We start from the raw sequence: 7,431 nt of genomic DNA on the forward strand, positions 1-7,431 counted from the left end.
ACGATAAGAATAGAGTAAATGTCAAAGAATTGTTCAGTGATTGCAAATCGGTTTTGGAATAGGGAATGAGGTAGTTTAGTACTTTTTTAAAGGCGATAAAATGTAGTTTTTTCAAGAGGGAAACACTGATATAGCTAAGGGAGCCAAGATGGCGGATTAGAGCGAGAACGCTGTCAATATCCAACACCTTGTATTATTCCACCATGTAACATCTTTAAGTTTTTTTTTTTTGAAGGAATCTTTTTGAATATACACGAACGAGAACGTGCACATTTCAAATATAGTCTGTAAACTAGGGATGCTTTTGACCAAGTCATTGCATTACGGCTGATTTTAAGTGTCGTAAAAGATTTTAAGTGGATGATAGCGTGAATCATCTCAATTAAGGCGAATCCTAGCGAGCAGTCCCATACCCTTGGAATACTTTAGGGATGAAGAGGGCAACTGGCGATGAGCGGAGAGGAAGCTCTTAAGCTACTACTGAACATTCAGTTCCAGCCAATTCTGCACCATGTGAGCCTACAGGTGTTGATACGGTCGCTTGCCCTACATCCTCCGGTGAATTACCGGAGAATCGGCGACTACTCTGGGTGATCGCATATGGCACTGACCGTCAGAGGAAAGTGATTGAAAACTCTGTATGATCTTATGCAAGGGTATCTAAACTTGGTTACAAATTGGTTTGCTAGCTGCGGACCTTCTATTAATACTAAAAAGACGGAGCTCGTATTCACCAAGAGGTATAAAGTGTCCCATGCCCAGCGTTCCTTACTTGGGGCTGTTTCATTTTCTCTCTCAGACAGGGTCCAGTTCTTGAGCGTGATCCCGGAAAGGAAGCTATCATGGAAGTCAAATATTGAGGAGCAAGTAAAAAAGGCATCGGCGGTTCCATTTTGCTGTAAGAACGCCAAAAATGATAAACTGGCTAGATTAAAACAGTATGAGGCATGTTATATGGGGCCTTGTCTGGTAGTCTGGTTTGGAGGCTGGCTCCAAACGAATCCTTCACCGCGCACATTGCTCCAAGAAGTGAATCAGAGAATGGCAGTCTCTGGAGTAGAGGGCCAATAAACATCTTCACGGACGGATCGAAGCTGAACGGGAGATTTGGAGGAGGTGTTAAGAACTCTCAGTAGATCTTACGTTCAGAGGCAGCCAATTGGCTATGCACTAATGTTTTGCCGACTAAATAGGAGGGTACATATATACTCTGATAGCCAAGCGGAAACAAAGGCGCTGGGCCTGCTGATGGTACCATCGGAACTAGTCAGGGAATGCCCGACCTCCCCCTCAACCGTCTCGGATTACTTCCAAGTGAAGCTGATTTGGGTCCCAGGAGACAGAGATATCACTGAAAATTGCAGGGCTGTTGAATTGACTGCACAGGGCATACTCCAGGCCATCACCTCGGACAGGGAGGGCATAGGATTTTCGTTGGAAACCTGCGGCCTGCTCCTGAAAGGAAGAAGGGCTCATAGTCATAGTTCCGATATGAAAACTTTTGAGGTATTTCTGGGCGCTTGTTGACCACGAGTGGTTAAGGGACCATCTAAGCGTCAGCTCTCGATTTTTACAGGTTTACTTACCGGACGTTGTCCTTAAGGACCCACGCAGTGTGACTAAATATCGTCACGGATCTCTGCTGCCGCAGTTCTGTGGAAGACGAGGTGGAATCATCTCAGCTGCCCGGCTTTCACTAGACTAAGGTTTAAGCGTCTCGGTGCGCATTTCAGATCGTAGCGTAGACTGACTCAAATCAATTCCAAGCGGTCAAGGTTATTTGTGCAATGCTGACTAGTCGATGCAAGAAATCTATTGGCCATCCTTGGTGGTGTCAGAAAAACCAACTCTACCTATTGAAACGTCTTACTTTCAGCAAAGCTTAAGTTGCCTGTTCAAAAGATAGTGTATTCTACTTATATTTTAACGGTAAAAACCCAAGGTTACCAAACTATAAAGAAGGCTCTATGTAATTGAAGAGAAAATGGTATTCTAAAATTCAATTTACATAAAGCCATAGATCAGTTCCATCAAACCTTAACTGCAGTTTAGGCTTACCCCATGCAACTTTCCTGAGCCCTTAACTGCAGTTAAGCTTTTCGTGAAAATGGCTTATAATAGTCAAAATATTAAATGAATATTTTCCTTGCATAATCCTACGTAGATCGATTTATTTGTTCCCACTTTACCATTACTCTTTTCTTTGAATTCCCAAAATATCATTTCGCTGAAATCTTTGAAATTTTTTTTGCGGCGCTAAACAACTTAAGTCTTCCCTTTGACGTCTTCAAATCCACAGAGAATGCAACATTCAATGCTTGGCGCTTATCCATTCAAAGTTCCTTTTCATTTTCATCCTTCTTTCGTTTCAACTTGCGGCTCCTCTGCAAGCAATTCATTTTTCACTGCTTTTTGCCACAACACTTAAATTTGATTTAAAGTACTTTGGTGTAAAGAGCCGATAGAAAAGGTGCACAGTGCACATGGCAACGACAGAGGGGTAAAATGTGTGCAAAAATGTATGTACGGATGGATGGCGCAAGTGCTTGAGTGAGTATGAAAAATTTTACATATTTAGTCGCAGATGGAAGGAAGATGGTTTGTGCCCAGAAGCAGCTGTCAAATGCCGATAGACACGAATATTGCAAAGCGAATTCATATTTCACAACGCAACGGTTGCGGTTGCTAAAAGGCTTGTGTGTATGTTTGTGTGTTAGACGCTGCCTGGAAGCTGCCAGTAGGTGCTACACAGCCGCTCGAGGAGGCTTCAGCCATTATGCAAATGCCACTTAGTGCATATCCCATGAGCGGTTTTACGCTTTGCCGTAGTGATGGTTGACTGACTGCATGCATAACTTAAAGTTTGACGTAGAATATCACTCCAGAGACATATGTATTGAAAAATGAAATGTGTGCAGAAATGAGATGTTTGAGAAAATATTACTCAATCGATGATGGATGGAAAGTTTAAATGGCCGTAGTGTACGAAGTTTAAGTTGTTACGAAATAATTTTTATTTTATTTTTTGCCGTGTTTAGGACAAATTTCTCAAAAAGATTTCTACGTATTCATGTACATATGTATAGCGGACTATTAAAATAATGTCGTTGGTATAATGAGGACAATCGTAAATACGTACATCCCAAGATTTATCGACCTTGGGTGATGGCCGTTATGGTGCTCTTAACGCAGACACAGGAAACAGCTTTAAGCACTTTATATAAAGAAAATGTAATATTCCCAAAATATAGAAATTTTATAAAGAATCGACTGATTTAAAGACAACAAGTAAGAAAATCTAAGTTCGGGTGGAGCCGAACATTAAATACCCGGCGCAATTAGTTATTAAATAAATGTTTTTCACCTTTCCGAAAGATACCGCTATATGGTAAGCTGGGGTGTATCAATTTTGAGTAAATTAGCGTCCTTAAATTTTTGAAATATTGAAGTTTCAAACATTTTCGAAATTTACCGTTATATGGAAAGCGGACATAATTTTAGTCCGATTTCAATAATTTTCAACGTTTTGCTTTTATGTGGCAAGCACAATAACTATACCAATTTGGGTACAAATTGGTAGAACGGTTACCGAGATACATATATGTGATCATAAATGGGCAGTGTCACTCCCATTTTCAGAATTTTTTTATCATAAACGTATTTCTTGGTAAAGAATTGTTGCAACCATCAATTTTGAATAAATTAGCCTTAATATTCACTGATTTATAGAAGATTTTGCACTTATCTAAATTACCGTTATATGGGATGTGGGCGTTGTTATTGTCCGATTTTAAAAATTTTGTGCCAAGTTTGGAAGAAATTGGTGCAGCGGTTACCAAGCCATATACACATGTAACCATAAGTGGGCGTGGCAAAGCCCATTTTCCAAAAATCTTATATATTATTTCTCTAAGCTGTTTTTTTTGTTAGTCTCCCTTTTTATACTTTTCTATGTAAGCAATTCCACTAATGAGGTGTAATTTGAAAAGTCAGAGGTCCCCTGGGTGGTTATTAGGTAATATTTTGGGGTCATAACACCTCTGAAGTCAAGAAATTTGTAATTTTATTTTTGTTTTTAATTTACCATTGTTAAGCCACACTAAAGGTATTTTGTACTGAAGCACTATTGTGACTGCAGCATCGCATACACCGTATACGACAGTGGCGGGCGCACACATAATTCATTAATTAAAGGTTCGATAAACTGACAGTTGTCTCTCTCGCACCGCTCCCTTAGCTCAGATATTATTGTTTCTGTTAAAGAAACATTTAATGAAAAATTTAATTCTGAATATTTTTTCACCTCAAATATTGTATACAAAGATATATTGTAAGTAAAACCATGATAAAAATATAGTAAGGTAGAACCGCTGAGAGTCACTTTTAAAATTTTTGACGTTTCCAAACAATTTAATTTTTGAATTTACTCACAAACTCACACACACACATTTTCATTTTCAATCTCAAGCAACAACAATTTCGAACAATTTAATTTTTTTATTTTCACATTTATATGATTTTAAAATGTTGGCAAACTTCAAAAAAAAATCATGGCCGACAAATTGAGAGAACGGTTATACCTTGCTATGTTTTTATCATGAGTAAAACCATGTTTCCCTCAACTCATGACACTCATATATCAGTCAGTTTGTAATATGTTTTTATGTACCTAATAAGTATAAGTTCTGATGTACTATAAATCTCATTCATGCTTTGTAATATATGTATAATAAAATTAGGGGGTATATAAGAATAATTCTGTTTACTATTTCCGCGAACTATTAGAACAGTCTGCTTTTATCTATGGCTACAAAGAGAGATGAGCTTATTGCGTATCTTTGTCTGCGCAGTCTGCGCATGGGCCCGCTTGTTTATAATATTCTTATTTTTCGTCTAAAATGTATTGTAAATAACAATTTTGAATGAATAATCTTCAGCAGTTACTAAAATATCGCAGTTTTATCATATATCTGAAAATTACCGTTAGTTGGGAAGTGGGCGTGGTTACAGTTCGATTTCGCCCATTTTCAATAATTAATAAATCAATATGAATTGCAAAGTATTAATACTTGGCAATAGAGAAGCAGAGCCACATTAACTTCAATGATATGTACCAACAGCTTATAAATATATATGTATATGCCATGACGGGTATCACTACTACGATTCATTACAACGCTTTTATCAACTTGTTTTTATTTCATTTCATACTGCAGAAATTTGTATTACTTTTTTTTAGTGTTCTCCTTCGTGTTCGTGCTCGTCTTCGGATTTGTGCATAAGTCTACTAATCTTATCATGTCATCTCGTCAGCGTTAGGCATTCACCATGCCAAATTATAATCTCTATAATTCTTTTTATTTCATTATTGAAGTTTTTAATGTAAATATAGTTACTTCCTACTTGAATTAAAATTTTGAGTGCCTGGCGCTTATGTATGGGCGAACAGAAGAGGGTGTGAGGTATATACATACATACATGTTTCTCTATGTTCCCTATAGATCCGTATGTACTATTTAAATTTAAAGAAATACAAAAAATTTAGAAAGTTAAGTTATTGGAGTAATCTATGTTGCTATTACTAAGTTTGTGTAATAATCTTATCAACCGATATGTTAAATTAAGGGGTTCTTACGATTTTTTGCGGTTTATAGATTGAAAACTAGAGGGGTCTACTACTGGTTTTACCCATCAACTTCCAGCAGAACAGGCCTCATCGACCCACTGTTTAAAAAATGGATTATAGGTGATTAAAATTTCTACTAAAATATTAAGCGCCAAATTTTCCTTCGGATAATCGGAAGTAATAAAAAATACTACTAATTTCTACCAAGAAGGGGGAATTTTAAACCTGTATAGAAAACATTGCGATGTTCAATGTGTATTCATCATGAAAATTGAACGCCGCGGCGTGTGAGTAATGACAAAAAACGGCGGCGGCGTGGCTCGGCGGGTGTACCCCTCTAGTACCTACTTACAAATATATGTAATATTAAAATAGGGATTTCAACACTTCGTTACATAAATTGCGAATTTAACTTTCGCGTGTTTGATCCAATATAATCTTTTGCGTTTATTTATATAGCATAGAAGTCAGTATGCAAATACATACATACATATGTGTGTATATAAAAGCATCTCCTACATGCAACACACACACCACAAACTTAATTTCGTACCAGCTTGCCTACGCATAAATGTTGCTCATACGGCGTGTCGTTTCACTGCCGTCGGGATGGGCTGCGCAACAATGTACATTGTACACACTTGCATAATTTGTTAAGAGCAATTTGAGTTGAATTGCCGCTCAACACCATTTGCATATACTTATACTCTGATATATATATATATATAGATACGCACACACATGTATACATATGTACATATTTACTCACGTTTGTAATTACAACAGCGGAGTTGCATGTCTATAAAAGCTGAGTGCTTCTTGTGCATAACTGCAAATCCAAAGGAATTAATTTTCTTAGCTTGCGAATAGCGAAACTTATATGTATCTGGTTCTCCTTATTTGGCGCTACTATCGTTTGTGTGTATTACTTTCATAATTAGAATAAATGGTTATAGTGATCTTGTTTTAGTGAGAAAAAGCTGCATTTAGAAAATTAAATCAGCTGTATGTACATATATGTCCTAAATGAAAAGGCTAAATATGCATACATACATATTTACCCTTAAGTTTTTATGAAAAGTTGGATTTCATAAATCAGCTACAAAAGATAAAATTTACTTGTATGATAAATAAAGTTATATTCAAAGTAGAAATCATAAAAATTTAAATTTTCTAACTTAGCACATTAATTAATTAACTGCTTTGGAACTAAAACGTGACTAAATTTTTTTATATCGTTGAACCTATTTGGATGACTTTGGCAGAACCAATCCAACGATTCCAATTGTCGATACATTTCGATAATTTGATACATATCGACAGTGCAATGAATCTATCAAGATCACTCAAACCCGATAACGCAACCAATTTCGATAATTCGGATAATTTCGTTAAATGTGCGTTTAGAGGGCTCCATAAAGTTCGATAACTCAAAAACGTACTTATATATCTCGATATAAATCGATAACTCGTAAACCTTGGATACCTCGATAAATTACGATAAATCGGTTAATTTTAATTGCTCCATATATTTCGAAAGCTGTCGACATATTTCGATATTTATATTTTGAAAATTCAAAATACTTTGATTCGATAAATCGAAAAATTTCACAAAATCAATAAATATCGATAACTCGATAAGTTGAAAGAACTCGATGCATTACGATAACTCGATAAATTTCGTTAACTCAATAAATAACGATAATTCAATAAATACCGATAATTAATAACCTTCATCAAATTTACAAATTTGGATATTCCCATACATTTTTATAGCTCGATAACTATTCGTAAATTTCGACAAC

Source organism: Rhagoletis pomonella, unplaced genomic scaffold (assembly GCF_013731165.1).
Source record: "Rhagoletis pomonella isolate Grant_MI unplaced genomic scaffold, Rhpom_1.0 Rhpom_scaffold_00011, whole genome shotgun sequence".
Lineage (NCBI taxonomy): Eukaryota > Metazoa > Arthropoda > Insecta > Diptera > Tephritidae > Rhagoletis > Rhagoletis pomonella.